Source organism: Haemaphysalis longicornis, unplaced genomic scaffold, assembly GCF_048455015.1.
Source record: "Haemaphysalis longicornis isolate Haplotype H1 unplaced genomic scaffold, Haemaphysalis longicornis Haplotype H1 scaffold_1, whole genome shotgun sequence".
Classification (NCBI taxonomy): Eukaryota; Metazoa; Arthropoda; class Arachnida; order Ixodida; family Ixodidae; genus Haemaphysalis; species Haemaphysalis longicornis.
In genome coordinates, this window is record NW_027526203.1 from 188,958,746 (window position 1) to 188,974,940 (window position 16,195).

The 16,195-nt window shown below is 52.5% G+C and overlaps 1 pseudogene; it reads left to right on the plus strand.

Moving 5' to 3' along the window:
- The first annotated feature begins 5,216 nt into the window (after nt 1–5,216).
- Nucleotides 5,217–12,695, plus strand: LOC144156042 (uncharacterized; annotated as a pseudogene).
- Nucleotides 12,696–16,195: the final 3,500 nt, after the last annotated feature.

The window sequence follows — 16,195 nt, forward strand, 5'->3', positions numbered from 1 at the left end:
CGCCGCCGGGTCGCCTCGCCGGCTGGGACATTGCGCAACGCCGCCGCTGCGACGCCATTGCTGGCTTCCGAGCCACCGAGCTTCAGTACCGGAAGTACCGGCTTTACCGTAGGCGCCAGCTAATAGCAAAGTAAGAATTAGCTGCTCGTTTCGAAAAAAACGTCGCACCGGTGTCGTTTTATGTTGCTTCTCGGTGCCGATGTGTTGTGCCCTAGGCAGCGCGAATATCGTCAGGCAGGGCACAAGACTTCGTTATTCCGTCCGGGAAACGCGACGCAGAAAGGAGAAAAGTTTGGTTGCATAGATTTGAACAGGCATACTTCAGGCCGACGCTGCCATCACTCTTTATCGAGGTAAGTTTCTGAATGTTTGTTCTTTCTCTGTTAAATTATGCGCGAGCTTGAGCGGTCACTTAGGAAGAAATGCGTATTCCCTTCGCGACCGTCGTCCACGCTTTGTTCTGAGTAGGCATTGCGCGCAGCGCCGAGTTCGTCCCGTCGTAAGCTTTGCTTTGGATAAGAGGCCGTGTATTTGTCATGTGCGCGCTTAACTTCCAGCATCAATATCAGCGGCGTAGCATGTTCAGTCAGTTGTCGTAAGGTTTCCATGACGCGAGAATTGTTCACCTGAATTCATGCTTGTTTTGGCCGACGGCAGCTTGCGCCTGACCATGTATCGTGTGCGTTCCGAGTGCATGTACGCTCTTTTTGGCCTGAAGTCATTTTTTGTGTGTTAGCGACCCGGGTGGTATTATAATCCCGTTGTTATGACATTGGAGTGATTTGCTGCGTAATATGGGCTTGGTCGGTGCGGCGCAAATTGAGGCTGTTGCGAGAAAAAAAAATGGTGCCAATCCAACCCGTGAATGTGGTTGGAAAGCAAAGCTGTAAACGGCACCCATAACGATTACCCATGTGACGGCACCCATGCGGACCACACCATTTAATACTTCAAAGATATATTATTCTTAAGGTTAAATCAATGCATGATGCATGAATGGTGTTTGGTTGAGTTGTATTGGTGTAGCACAAGAGTGGAAAGTTTATAAAATTAATGTAAGCTCCAACCCGGTGTTAGACGATCTGACCTCTCCGTCTCTGCTCCGCGGACGGAGGCGACAAGATTTGCGGCAGAGGAGGTGCAGAAGGAGGAAGAAATACTCCTGTTCAGATTTCTGAATGGCCCAGAGTGCAGCCCTGGGGAGTGATTCCTTCTTGAGTGGGGCCCATATGCAGTCCGCGCGGCCTGCGTTCTGTCCACCCGCTGAAGCTGGGCAGGTAGAGAGGGCCTGGACAGCAGCATCTCCCATTGCTCGTGTTGGGTAGTTGACGGAAAGAGAGGAGGGTGCTTAGGGCTAAAGTCGCACACCCCGATTACGGGGCGGAGTGTTTCTACTTCTGTGCAAAAGTTACATTCAGCGTTGTAGGGTTGTAGCGATTCGGATGCATTAAGTGAAGACGCGTAGGCTGTGGGACGGAGCCCACATTGTGTGAGCCGTAGGGTACTTTGTTGTTCTCTGGAAAGGTCAGTTTAAAGCGATGGTACGCTCTGACTCAGAAGGCGATAATGCTGGGTTATCTCCCTGAACGTGACAAGCGGGTGACTGTCCTCGTGCAGCTCCATAGCACGGGAGGTAAAATCGCAGGCTTGTTGGGTGGGCGTATTTCTTGCCCTCCATTGAAGCGTGAGGGGGTGTCCAGATGAGCTGAATGGAACCGTTTCGGGAGTTGTTTTTAGCACGCGCAGTGCAGGTCAGGACATCCAACCCGACTGGTAATTCCAGTAGGCTTGCTGGAAATCGGTGACTACCCTCCGAAGCCCTGGTTGAGTGAGAGCAAAATGATGCGGCACTGCCTCTTCTGCTGCCGTCATTTCTTGGGTCCTAAGCGAGGTACACTCAAGGAGGTTGGTTCTGGAGGTAGCCACGATGATGGCGTATTGCTGTCCCGGATGTTTGGAGTCGTCTGCGTAGATAACCGCATGATCCCCATGGAGGGTGGTGTTTACCGCTCCAGCCCGTGCTTTTCGGTGACCCTCTTCATGTGAGGGGTTCATATTTCTAAGCAAAGGGAAAATCTTTAGTTTTAGTCGCCAAGAGTCTGGGAGTACGTCAAGCGGAGTGACATTCCGGTCTGCCCAGCCAATCTGGTGAAGCATGCGGTTACCCACCGCAGTTCTGAGTCGGACCTTCTGGTTAGAAAGATGGCCTTCTATCAGCTTTCCCACCGTGTTGTGGAGCCCCGTGCTAAGCAGCCTCTGTGTGGACGCACGCATGAGAAGACCAATGGCCTGCTCGACCGCTTTTCTAATCATTATATAACACATCTCTATGTCTGCCTTGCCGAGGAGAAGACAGGGGGTTGACGTAAGTGACTTTCGAGAGGACAAAAGCTTCAATTATTCCAAAGGTACCGGATTCCTTTAGGCCTCGCTTCTTGGTGGCAACTCGCCTGATCATGTGTATGATTTAATTAATGCTGTTTTTGAGGCGTTGCAAGGAGTCTCTTGCAGCGCCTCAAGATCCTGGACCAACATCTCGAGGCTCTTGCTGTTAGCCTCGAGATGTTGGTCCAGGATCTTGATGCTGGGGCTTGGAGTGATGGCCTTGCCATCAAGGAGTATTTGAATGTATTACTTGATTTGGCGTGAGGGCAGACTAAAAGGAGCTGTGATTTTTTACGTGAACACTGGAGACCACAGGCTTTAGCACATTGGCGTACTAGAAGTGAGATGCCTTGTCTCAGTGTGAGTTTCCTTTAATTTTTGTAACTCTTAGCACATAAGCAAGATGTGCACAGGGCCGCTAGACGGGCGTGAGTGGTCGCTTGACGCTTTCACGTGGCATTCAGCGAGAACGCAGGGGATACACCCGAAGATGTGCTTGGTGAGTACACCAACTGTCATCACCGTCTTCGCCTGGGCTCGTTGCTAAATTTCTGCTTCCGGCCGCTGCGCAGTGCGGACGCATGATGGCGAGCTCCGTTCAAGGGGCGGCTTTGGCGGGCACATTGGCCCGCGGTACCAGGTCTTCTGTTTTTGACAACTCTGCAAACAAGGAATATAAAGTTATTCTGCCTCATTTCCCATCCTGACCATCTGTTCTGAACACCATTTTTCTGCACGCGGACGTGAAAGCCAGGCCATACAAGGTGGAAGATTTCCGCGACCCGCTGGCGCGTCTGAATTTGCTGCCTGAGGTTGTGGCCTTGGGCGCATATCAGATGAACCACCTGTGGGCCGTGACGTTCAAGGATGCCGAGGGAGCTGCGAAGCTGGTTGCCGCCTCCGAACTTCAAGTGAAGGGGCGGAGGTGCCTTATCATCGATCCGCGGAGCCAGGACGTACGCCTAAAGCTGCACTGGGTGCTCCACAACGTCCCAGACGACGAAGTGCGAAACGCCCTGTCGCTTTACGGGAAGGTCACCGAAGTGACCCGTGACCGCTGGCGTATGCCGGGCTGCACGTCGCAGCTCTCGACGACACGCCTGGTCACCCTACGACTGAAGTCAGACGTCACCGTAGATGACATCCCGCATCAGCTACGCATCGCCGGTGAGCAGGCCCTTGTCGTGGTGCCCGGACGGGTACCGCTTTGTTTGCGCTGCCACCGGAGTGGCCACATTCGGCGGGAGTGCCGCGTCCCACGGTGCGGGCGTTGCCGCCGCTTCGGCCACACCGAGAGCGAGTGCGTCCGCACTTAAAGGGGTCCTGAAATACCTTCCGCCAATGCATGGATGTACATGTAACCAAATAAGACAATGTATTAGCAATCTCCTCCCGCAAGAATTTTGTTAAAGCGATGAGTATTAGCTGAGAAATCGTAAATCAAAAACCGCTCATTATCGTCGCGCCGCGTTTCCTCCTCTTTTCAACTGTTGACGGCGCGCGAGCACTCCCTCCCATAATGCTGCGCTAGTCAGCGGTGACGTACTTCCGCATTACGCTCCTCCGACTGCCGTCTGCTACGGGCAAGTTTTGTTGACAGCTGTTACGAATCGGCCAGCGCCGCAGTACTTCCCCGCATCACTCCTCGGCTGTGCGGCGAAGCCACTCGTGCTCCTTCGAAAACAGGCGCAATCATGTCGGCAACAAGTTGCGACAAAGCCTCGTCAGACGCTTCGCTCTCTGCGCATTCGGCGGCTGCCTGCACGGCTCGTCTCCACGCTCTTCAAGGACACAGAGGCAGGCCCCAGTGATCGCAACGGAGTCCTCCTCTCTCCGCTCTCTCGGACTCAACGTGCCCGAGGCTATGAACAGCTTACGAACTCTGGAAAGAGTGTAGTGCGTGTTCCCACGTGTTGCGTTTGACCGTTACCGCTTTCGGGTATAAATAGAGCTCCCAAGCGTTGTAAACCATTCCTGTTAGAGCAGCGAATCGATGTTGTCGCTCTGCTCGAGTCCTGTATTGTAACCTCGCCCGTCGGGGCATTGTTCTTTGGCTTCGGCTCACCTCTCGCTATGAAGTAAACAGTTACGTTAGCCTACGGCTTCTGGACTTCTTCACGGCTGCAACAGCGGCTGGCCGCTCGCATCATACACGCTACCACTCGTATGTCGGAGGCCACGGAGCCCGGATCGGGTGCCCCCGCCCGGTCGCAACAACTGGTTGGCAGCGGTCGGATGGCAACTTCGTAACACCTGAAGCCAGCGGTGCGAGACCCAACACCACGGACGTCAAGGCGGCTTCGGACTTCGCAGAATTCACGGCGGTCAAGGGTGAGTGCGGGACTTTTCTTCACTGAGTTTTACCAGGCTGCTGAGGATAGCTGGTAGGGCGTGTTTTTGTCGCGTGGGTTATTCGCGCAAAACATTTTTGGAGCAGTGGGAAAGCAGTACTCTAGACGGGCCATGAATTTGAAAGCGTTAAAAAAACCGCAGTTGTTGGAGCTTGCAAAAGAGTTGCGCTTGGATGTTACGGACGCACTGAGAAAGCCAGAGCTGATACAGGCTATACTCGCTGTTGGCGCTGACGATGACGAGCTGTCTGATTGCATTGAGACCATCAATGGCAGGGAGACCGCTAAACGTCAGGCCGCCGAGGCAGAGGCTAAACGTCAGGCTGCAGAGGCTGAGCGCCAGCGTGAGGAACGCGAGAGGCAGAAACAGGAAGAACAGGAGGAAAAGAGACGAGAGCATGAGCTCCTACTCGATCGAGAAAAGCGACAGCATGAGCTGGAAATGAAGCGTCTAGACGTCGAGGCGTCTCGACCTAGGCGTGAGAGTGACAGCAGCGCGCCAAGCGTACAGTCTGCGGCGACTGAGCGACCTACGTTGCGAATGTGTGACCTAATGCGACCCTACAAGGTAGGAGAAGACATCGGTCTTTTTTTGGTCAACTTCGAGCGTACGTGTGAGAGGGCCCAGTTTAGCCGAGACTCATGGCCGCAAAAGCTGCTTACGCTTTTGCCAGGTGAGGCATCCGACGTGATGGCCCGCTTGCCAAAGGAGGAGGCGGAGAACTATGAGAAAGTCAAGTCTAGCCTCCTGCGTAAGTACAGGCTGTCAGCAGAGGCGTTTCGCCAGAAGTTCCGTGAAGCCGAGAAAGCCAGGGGCGAGTCGTACTCTGAGTTCGCCTACAAGCTGAGGGCAAACATGGAAGAGTGGCTCAAAGAGGCAAAGGCCTTCGGAGAGCACGACAAGGTAGTTGAGTGCTTCGGTCTTGAATAGTTTTACCGCCGCCTACCTGAAAACCTGAGACTCTGGGTGCAAGATAGGCCAGGGGTAAATACTGTGGATAAGGCAGCTCAACTAGCCGACGAGTTCATCGCACGTCGAGGTGCGCAGGGGCCGAAAGACGGCCAAAAAGAGTTCAGGCCGAGGCCTGATAAGTTAGGGCCGAAAGGCAGAGCTCCCTACGAAAAGAGCGGAGCAAAAGTGACCGAATCCGCGAATAATGAAACGGGCTCGGAAAACGAAAAGATCGCAAACGCAGAGGCACAGCGCCGAAAAAAGGCTTTCGAAGCGCGCAAGCAGTCCGCGTGCTACAATTGTGGCGAGACAGGGCATTTCGCAGTTAGTTGCAAAAAGGGCAAGCTTGTCTTTCACATAGTACACCAGGATGAGGAGAGCAGACAACTTTTAGAGCCCTACGTACGCGAGCTTGCAGTTAACGGCAAACCGTGCCGAGTGCTTCGCGATTCCGCAGCAACAATGGACGTGGTCCACCCGTCCTACGTCGAACCGCACCAATTCACGGGCGATTGCGCGTGGATAAAGCAGGCCGTAGAAGCGCAAAGCGTGTGTCTTCCGATCGCCAGGATAACCATCGATGGTCCCTTCGGAAAGCTCGAAACCGAGGCCGCTGTCTCTCCCAGCCTTCCGGCACAGTATCCGTATCTTTTCTCGAACAGGTCCGATCAGCTGCTGCGCGAAAGGGGACTCGTTTTCGGGGAAGGGATAGTGTTCGCGCTGACGCGCTCGAAGGCTCGCGAACTCGGAGCAGGGGCGGCGGTTGAAAGCAGGAACGATTCGCGAAGAGAGGAGGTGGGGAAGCTTGCTGCGACTAGCGCCGACGTTGCTTCCGAACGCGGCCAGTCGGCCTCCTTGCAGGTTCAGATCGCGGGTGTCGAGCAGCAGCAGCAGCCCGCCGAAACAGATGATTCTCTGGCAGAGCTTTTTGTAGCACCTACGTCGGAAAGTTTAGAGCGGTTGCTGCACGTCGGTAGTACGGCACTGAGCGCGGAGCAAAGAAAAGATCACACGCTGGAAAAGTTACTGGATAATGTAACTGAAGGGGTTGCGAAAAAGAACGTAAGGTTCCAGGCGAGGGAGGAGATACTTTACCGCAAGTATCGAGACCGGAGAGGGGTGGAGTATGACCAATTAGTTGTCCCGCAGGTCTATCGTCAGGATTTGTTGCGTCTCGCACACGGCAACTCGTGGTCAGGGCACCTAGGCATACGAAAAACAAAAGACCGCCTATTGCAGGAGTACTACTGGCCAGGATGCTTTCGCGACGTCGAAAACTTTGTGCGCACTTGCGATGTGTGCCAGAGAGTGGGCAAGCCAGGAGAAAAAACCAAAGCGCCCATGAAACTTGTGCCGGTTATCACGGAGCCTTTTCGCCGTCTCGTGATCGACACGGTTGGCCCACTGCCCGTGACGACCTCTGGCTACCGTCACATCTTGACAGTGCTCTGTCCTGCTACTAAGTTCCCCGAGGCCGTGCCCTTGAAGGAGTTGAGCTCAGTGGAAATTGTGAACGCCCTACTGTCAGTGTTCGCCAGGGTTGGCTTTCCGGCGGAAATACAGTCAGACCAGGGTACAGTTTTTACGAGCGCACTAACGACGACGTTTCTCGAGAAGTGCGGAGTAAAACTCATTCATAGTTCCGTGTACCATCCTCAGTCGAACTCTGTCGAGAAGCTTCACTCAGTAATGAAGCGCGTTCTCAGAGCCATGTGCTACGAACGAAAGACTGACTGGGAGCTGTGTTTGCCGGCCGCTATGTTTGCTTTGAGAACGGCTCCTCACGAGACGACCGGGTTCACGCCAGCGGAACTTGTTTACGGGCGCTCGTTACGTTCCCCCCTCCGCATCCTCCGGGAATCGTGGGAAGGTAGGGGCGAAGACCCGATGGTTGTAGAATACGTACTCTCGCTGATGGACCGCTTGCATAGGGCACAGCAGCTAGCGGGCACCGCAATGAGCACAGCCCAGAAAAAGTCAAAACCCTACTACGACAAGGGAGCCAGGGCACGTCAGTTTGAGGTGGGAGACCAGGTAATGATTTTGCGGCCGTCTCAACGCCACAAACTAGAAGTTCAGTGGGAGGGCCCGGCAAAGATCCTTCAAAAATTGTCTGAAACTAACTACGTTGTGAGCGTACCTGGAAAACGCAAGCTCCAACAAGTATACCACAGCAACCTACTAAAGCCCTACAGGCAGCGGGAAGCGGTGGTGCAGATGCTAGTTAACATACCCGAGGAGATTCCCCCCGAGATTCCGGAATTGGGTCCGCTTACCCATGACGGCACGAGTAGACTCGTTAACGACCTAGTAACGAAGGCGGAGCTGGAGCCTGACCAAAAACGTGAGTTGGAGGCACTGTTGGAAGAGTTCTCGGACCGGTTTTCGGATAAGCCCGGCAGAACTTCCCTCTTAACGCATGACATCGAGCTTACGTCTTCCCAGCCCGTGCGTTCAAAGGCGTATCGAGTGTCGCCGCGACAGCGCGAAATTCTGGAAACTGAAATCCAGAAAATGTTGGCTCTGGATGTGATAGAGGCTTGCGAGAGCGACTATACTTCACCCCTGATACTGGTTGAAGTTCCTGGCAAGGATCCGCGACCATGTGTAGACTATAGGAAGTTAAACCTTATCACCAGAGACCAAACCTACCCGATACCGAACATAGAGGAACGTATCGAGAAAGTAAGCAGCGCTTGCTTCATTTCCACTTTTGACTTAGTGCGGGGATACTGGCAGGTTCCGCTGACGAAGGAAGCTAGCCGTTACGCGGCGTTTATTTCACCCATGGGGACCTTCAGACCAAAGGTTTTGAGTTTTGGGCTGAAAAACGCGCCATACTGTTTTTCAAGTCTCATGGACAAAGTATTACGGGGGTGCGACGACTTTGCGTTGCCCTATTTAGACGACGTGGCTATCTATTCCGCCTCGTGGCCGGAGCATCTGGAACACCTGCGCTCCGTGCTTTTACGTTTGCGTGAAGCTGGCTTAACGATCAAGGCACCTAAATGTCAAATGGCCCGCGCGGAAGTCACTTACCTTGGTCACGTTATAGGTAGGGGTCATCGCCGACCTTCTGAAGTTAAGGTAGCGGCAATCCGAGACTTCCCGCAGCCCCGAACCAAGACACACATTAGGTCGTTCTTGGGAATCGCAGGTTACTATCAGAGGTACATTCCGAGGTACTCTGAGCTGGCTAGCCCTCTAACCGACGCGCTTCGTAAAAATGAACCGCTAACAGTCGCGTGGGACGAAACAAAAGAGCAGGCGTTCGCCGACCTGAAAAATGCTCTAACTAGCCACCCTGTACTGAACTCGCCAGACTACACAAAGCCCTTCGTGGTCCAGTGTGATGCTAGTGACCGTGGGATGGGCGTAGTTTTGTGTCAGAAAGCTGACGACAATGAGGAGCACCCAGTATTGTACGCAAGTCGTAAGCTGACGATTCGTGAAGAAGCGTACAGCGCCTCCGAAAAGGAGCGTGCGTGTCTCGTCTGGGCAGTGCAAAAACTGGCCTGCTACCTCGCCGGCTCGAAGTTTATAGTAGAGACCGACCACTGCCCTCTCACGTGGCTGCACACGATGTCCTCAAAGAACGGTCGCCTCCTACGCTGGAGTCTGGCTCTGCAGCAGTATACGTTTGAAGTGCGGTACAAAAAGGGGAAGCTGAATGGCAATGCTGATGGCTTAAGTCGAAGTCCTTAAGGCAAGAAATGGCCTGTAGACGCCTGACTTTCTCAATTTCATTGTTTTTCCTGGAACAGGTTTCGCCCTTTATGATTGCAATTTTTTTGTGTGGGGCATTTCCAATCAAGCGAAATGTCACCTTTCAGGTTTGTCACTTGTCTAAAGTACTGCTGGGCAAAAATATAACTAGAGTAGTTAGTTTTTCGCGTACTTTTCGCAACTAAAAGCCTGGTAGAGCTTCAGTGTGGATTTGTCTTCGCACTTGCCGGCGATGCGGTTGTGTCTTCCTGTGTTGTTCTGTTGCTTGCCTGACCAAGCCAGAGACGTTCTTGGGGAGCCACTACTCGTCCAGTGACCCGCCCGGTGAAGCTCCAGCACAGTGTCGTACAGCCCAGGCCTGGAGTCGAGCGTCTGCCGAACACTTCACTTCGACAGTATCCCTCCGGACAACGGTTGTAGACCCTTATCCATCGGGATCTCGGACCCCCGGCGGAGAAGCTGTTACGAATCGGCCAGCGCCGCAGTACTTCCCCGCATCACTCCTCGGCTGTGCGGCGAAGCCACTCGTGCTCCTTCGAAAACAGTCGCAATCATGTCGGCAACAAGTTGCGACAAAGCCTCGTCAGACGCTTCGCTCTCTGCGCATTCGGCGGCTGCCTGCACGGCTCGTCTCCACGCTCTTCAAGGACACAGAGGCAGGCCCCGGTGATCGCAACGGAGTCCTCCTCTCTCCCCTCTCTCGGACTCAACGTGCCCGAGGCTATGAACAGCTTACGAACTCTGGAAAGAGTGTAGTGCGTGTTCCCACGTGTTGCGTTTGACCGTTACCGCTTTCGGGTATAAATAGAGCTCCCAAGCGTTGTAAACCATTCCTGTTAGAGCAGCGAATCGATGTTGTCGCTCTGCTCGAGTCCTGTATTGTAACCTCGCCCGTCGGGGCATTGTTCTTTGGCTTCGGCTCACCTCTCGCTATGAAGTAAACAGTTACGTTAGCCTACGGCTTCTGGACTTCTTCACGGCTGCAACAGCGGCTGGCCGCTCGCATCATACACGCTACCACTCGTATGTCGGAGGCCACGGAGCTCGGATCGGGTGCCCCCGCCCGGTCGCAACAACACCATGAATTCCGCACTCCGCTCAAGGATGGCTAAGCGAACGAAAAATCTGGCCGCATGTGTGCGGTGGCCTGGCCTTGCCCTTTCGCGGTGTGCGTTGCTGCAGTGCAGCACGTGACTTTTAATCGGCGGCGAACTCGCAGCCGCTGGGGAGGATCTTGCGCTCGGTCTCTTTCATGCACCGCGCACTGTTTATCCAAAAAGCGCCGTATCAGATGTGGCCCCGCTGGTGCCGGGTCTTATTTTGCGGTGGTGGTAATTCCTGCCGGCGCCATGCGAAAAAGACATTTTAGCACAAGACCCGTCCACAAAACGCTTCAATCATGTGACCAGTTCAGCTTGGGGCGACGCGTGGTGGAGAGCGGCAACGTTGGCAAAACATGCTCCGGCGCGGCTCTGAGCTTTCTAGCGCTGGAGCGAGCGCCTTTCTTTGACGATCTCAAACATCGGTTGCCTTGGCAACAAGGCACAAACCGCCCCAGAAGTCAGTTACGGTTGCGTGATCCCGGTTCAGCTCGGGGCCCCACCTCGCGACATGTGGGCACTGCAGGCGTACCACTCACTCTCATTAGGAAGTATGAGATGCGTTTGGCATTACAGGAGGCGATGGTGTGTGTGTTGTGGACGCCTTTGTTTCGCGATGAAATGCGACGTTGTGCTTCTGCGGGTGGATAGTGCTTCCCATGGCCTGGATTATCTTTCTCGAGCGACGTACGACTCAACCTCGCATGGGGTATGTGCAGTGTGCGTGGCTAAAAGCCATCTCGGCTTGCGCGCCAGAGTTAAGTGACTTGCTGTTCGTCCCCGCAAACCGCGCGCGAGGTGAGTGCCGAATTTACGACGGGCAGGAGGAGGCAAACCATCGTCTGTCAATCGCGGTTCAGACTTGCAACGCATGTTATGACGTTGTGTTCGTTAGAAACGCATCTCAGGATTGTTTTGAAGTTGAATAAAATGATTGATTGATTGTAGGGGTTAACGCGCCGACGCAACGCAGGCGATGAGGCACGCCGTAGTGGAGGGCTCCGGATTAATTTTGACCACATGGGGATCTTTAACGTGCGCCGAAATCTCGTACACACGGGCGTTTTTGCTTTTCGCCTCCATCAGAAAAGCGGCCGCCGCGGCCGGGAATCGAACCCGCGACCTCGTGCTCAGCAGCGGAACGCCTTAGCTACTGAGCCACCGCGGCGGGTGTTGAATAAAATGTATGCGTCAAACCCGGGCATTCGGCTCAGGGCGATTGCACGAAAGAAGTGCCACGGGGCTTCAACGCTTTCTTTATGGAACGTACGCCGGTAAGAGAATATCCATGTCGTGTTATGGCCGTGTTGCATTCAATACGAACGGTTAAGCGTTTGTTTACACTTGTTTCGTTTGTCGTAAAATGTTCAAGCACTCCGACACTCCCCTGGCAGATCAGCCGGCGAGTCGACGCTGAGCAGACGACTCATCTCTTTGCCGGAAGTCCGTGAAAAAGCCGCCCAATAGCAGGATGTCTAGCTCATGACGAACATCTGGGAATCGATGATGTAGACATGTGAAGATGGCGGCGTCCAAAAACACGAAGGAAAGGGTGAGAAAAAAGCGACAAACTTTGCAACAAAAGTGTGAGCTTTCCGCTGCGCGTAGAAGAGTAATACTTGGCCCAGATGACCTTGACGACCCAATCTAACGATTGCGCTACTTCATTTAGTGTGCTCAAAATGCCTTTCATGGCCCCTTTAAGCGAACGTTGCCGGACCAGGGGATGACGACCACAAGTCCGAGTACGTGATGGACGCCGAAGACGCGGAGAGCGCTTTGAAGGGCAAGGACGAGGACGCGGTGAAGGAGGCAACACCCCCTGAACCTGCAGCCGCCGGGGCGCCGAGCGCCGAACCACCCGCCGAAGGAGACACTCCCACCGAATCCCCGGACGTGCAGGGCAACCAAATCCCCACAGACAGTTCAGGCTTGGCCGAAGCACCACTTTTGGCGTCGGAGGGAGAAAAAAGCAAGGAAGAAGAAGAGGTTGAGATGGCAGGTGTTCTTTCTGGTTCTGCAAAGCGTGCAAGGGATGCTGTCGAAGAAAAACAGGCCAGCACCGCCGTGCCGAGCGGTGACGAGCCGCCGGTGAAAGCTCCGACGCATGCTCGACGGGCATCGGTTAAAGTGAAGCCGAACATCAACGCGGAGCGGCCCAGGAAGCCACCGGACACTTAACGTGAAGCTCCTTTTGCGTCCCTGCAATGTCAATAAGGCCCAGTGATGTTCTCCGTGCACTGCAGCGCAACGAGCAACGGTCTCCGGGGAGTGTTGAGCAGCTACTATTGACAAAAGCACGGCAACACACTTGGGATATCCGCCGTCGCTACACTGGAGGCTAGGGTTCGTTGAGCTGGTCTTTGTTTTTTATGCTCTTGGTGTGCTTTAATTCGATGTAATGGCTACTTTAAATACGCCACTTCGCATTTCTACATTAAACGTAAGAGGGCTTGGGGCCAGGCGCAAGCAGTATCAGCTGCGAAGGATTATGGACGACAAAGAAATAGATATAATGGCCATTCAAGAAACAAAAATTGAAAGCGAAGGCAGCACCGAGAGCATGATAAGGCCGTTTAGTGGGCGTTACAGCGTTTGCGTGAGTCATTCTGTGGGAACTTCTGGGGGGTGTTGTATTTTGGTTAGAAATTCAGTTGTCATTCGTGTACGATCAGTTATTTCGAGCGAAACTGGCAGGCTTGTGTGTTGTGATTTCAGCTACTGTGGGGTAGATTTTCGTGCAGTGTGTATCTATGCACCAAATGTTGCAAGGGACAGGACGGGTTTTTTCGAAGGGTTGTCTCATTATTTAAAGAAGCAAGAAAGAGTAATTTTATTGGGCGACTTCAATTGTGTGTTAGAACGAAGAGACAGAAATGTGTCGCCGCGAACAATTGATCAGAGTGCAAGGGTCTTGACAGAAGTTCTTGAAGACTGCGAACTAGCCGATGTAGCACACTGTGCGGTTAACAGAAGTGCTTTAAAATTCACGCACTTTCAGGGCACGAGCCATGCGCGGCTGGATCGTGCATACGTATCTTTCGAGCTCGCTGCGGCGTGCAAGAACTACTCGGTCGATAGTGTCTCTTTTAGTGACCACTGCCTGGTTTCATTTTTGTTGGGGGAAAGGAGGGAGGATTGTAAGAAGTTCAGCTGGGAACTTTGGAAATTTAATGTAAAATTATTACAAGACACCACATTCACGGATAGAGTACAGGAAATTGCAGAACAACAAACAAATGACGAAATCAGCAGCTGGCGGGAAAGATGGGAGGTATTCAAACAGGAATGCAAAATGGTAGCGATGGAGAGGGGGACAGTGCTTAAACGGCAAGAGAGGGAAGTGGAAAACAAACTCAGAAATAATCTGCAACACATGGTAAAACTCGAAAGCGAAATGCCTGGGGCATACAAAGAAGATATTAGAACTATTAAAAATAAGCTGGAAGCCATCGATATAGAAAGATATCGGGGAGCGACCGTGAGGGCGAGGGCCGAGGTGTTTTTGGCCGGCGAAGCGCCAACAAAGCGAGCGATAAAAGACGAAGCACGGTACGCGAGAGGGAATGGTATCGAGGAAATATATTGGCGAGGCGCGCTTACCAGTGACAAAGAGAACATAAAAAGTGCGTTTCAAGAACATTACACAGATTGTTTAGCCCCACAGTTCCAAAAACTGATGAGTTCAAGCGAGACTTTCTTCCAGCCATGCCAAGGTTGGGAGACGATGTGAGGGAGGAGTTAGAACGACCGATATCGCTTGGCGAAATTCAGACGGTAATATCGGAGTTAAAAGTAGGTAAGTCGCCAGGACCTGACGGGCTTGGTGCGGATTTTTATAAAAGGTTCTCAGATATAGTAACTCCGTTTTTATTTATGGTCTTTCGCGAGGCCTACGAGTCCAAGGTACTTCCGCCGTCGTTTGGTCGCACACACATGGTCCTCATACCCAAATCAGAAGACCGTGTTAAACTTCAGTCGGTTTCTGGGTACCGGCCGATTACATTGGCCAATGTAGATTATAAAATCCTTATGAAGATCGCAGCGCAACGAGTGCAGAGTGTTATAACAAGTGTAGTAGGGCCGCATCAGACCTGTGGTATAAAGGGGAGGAGTATAGTAACAAATGTTCATGTTGCGCGCAGTGTGCTGGAGTGTTGTGATATGTTTTTTAAAAGGGTCGCTATGCTTCAGATTGATTTCGAGAGAGCGTTCGACCGAGTGTGCCATGAGATTCTTTTTTGTATTTTGGAGCATATAAATGTTGATGATGTGATTATACAGGGAGTGCGTATGGCGTACTCTCACTGCTGCACGCAACTTATAATCAACAAGAATGTCACGGGAAGTATTCCTGTACTGTCTTCTGTGCGACAAGGATGTCCAGCATCTCCTCTCCTGTTTGCAATTTATTTGGAACCCTTTTGTTTAAGAATAATTAATGACAGTGGAGTACGTGGTTTTCAGTGACACACATGCGAGGTGAAGTTACTAACATACGCGGATGATGTGGCGGTTTTTTGTGAAGACGAGGAGAGTGTAAGCGCAGCCATATCGATAACAGGGGAGTTTTGTAGTCTTACTAACAGCTGTGTTAATTGGGCCAAGTGTGCGGGGTTTTTTCATGGGGAGTGGGGGTCAACACCATCTGTATTTGAAACCGTGTCTCGGTCGCGTACACCAGCGCGTTATCTCGGAGTTCCGCTGGAGCGCTATCAGGATAGCGGCGAGTACTGGGAATCCTAGACGGCGAAGCTGCGCGAAAAAACAACGAAGTGGGGCGGTCACGCATTGTCTGTTTTCGCACGAGCCACGGTATGCAACCTTTTTCTTTTGGCAAAGCTGTGGTATGTGCTGCAGGTGCTTCACTGTTCACGAGTCCACGTGCAGCGAATGCACAGAGTATTCGCAGCCTTTATCTGGTCATCGGTGTGGGAGCGTTCCAGTCGGAGTAACCTTTTTCGCCGAGTAAGGCATGGGGGTAGTAGTAGTAGTAGTAAGTATTGTTGAATAAGGCGGACTTAGCCTTGCATAGCTGCCGGCAATTGCTCCGCCTAATCGTCCCCAATACCATATCAAATCTCTCAAAGTCATAACACATCACTTAGTCCTAAAATAACAGACCCGCTATGTCACCACACCTCACTTAGTCCTGTGGACTGCAAGAATCCGAGTAGGAGATGAGACACATCTCTTCGCACAATCCAGTGGTCCCTAGGAAAAATAATGTCCTCCGATGTAGCATGGGGCACTCCTAACTTCTGGAGATCACGAAAAAAGTTCGTCCGCTCAGGGTTGGTTTTGGAGCAGTTCATAATGAAGTGATCAATGTCACCAGTCACACTGCACGAGGGGCACAAAGGGGATGAAACAATGTTGATTTTATGTAGCCAAGCTGGTGTACGGGCTGAGTCTGTTCTTACGCGGTGGAGCAGACAGGCTTCGACGAAGGGCATGGGGGTGTTGGCCTGTGTCATGTATTTGTTCGCCAGCTTGTGAACCGGTTTATGTTTCTGCGCAATACACGTGATCCATTTCTTCGCACTTTAATGCAGATTACATTAGTAAATGCATTGCCTATGTATATTGTTTCTTCTGTAAGTGATAGATTAGGTGCCGTGAAAGGCTATATGAAGGAAGTGGTTGAGTCTTTTCGTTTTCTTAGTGTGAGATTTTCGGTA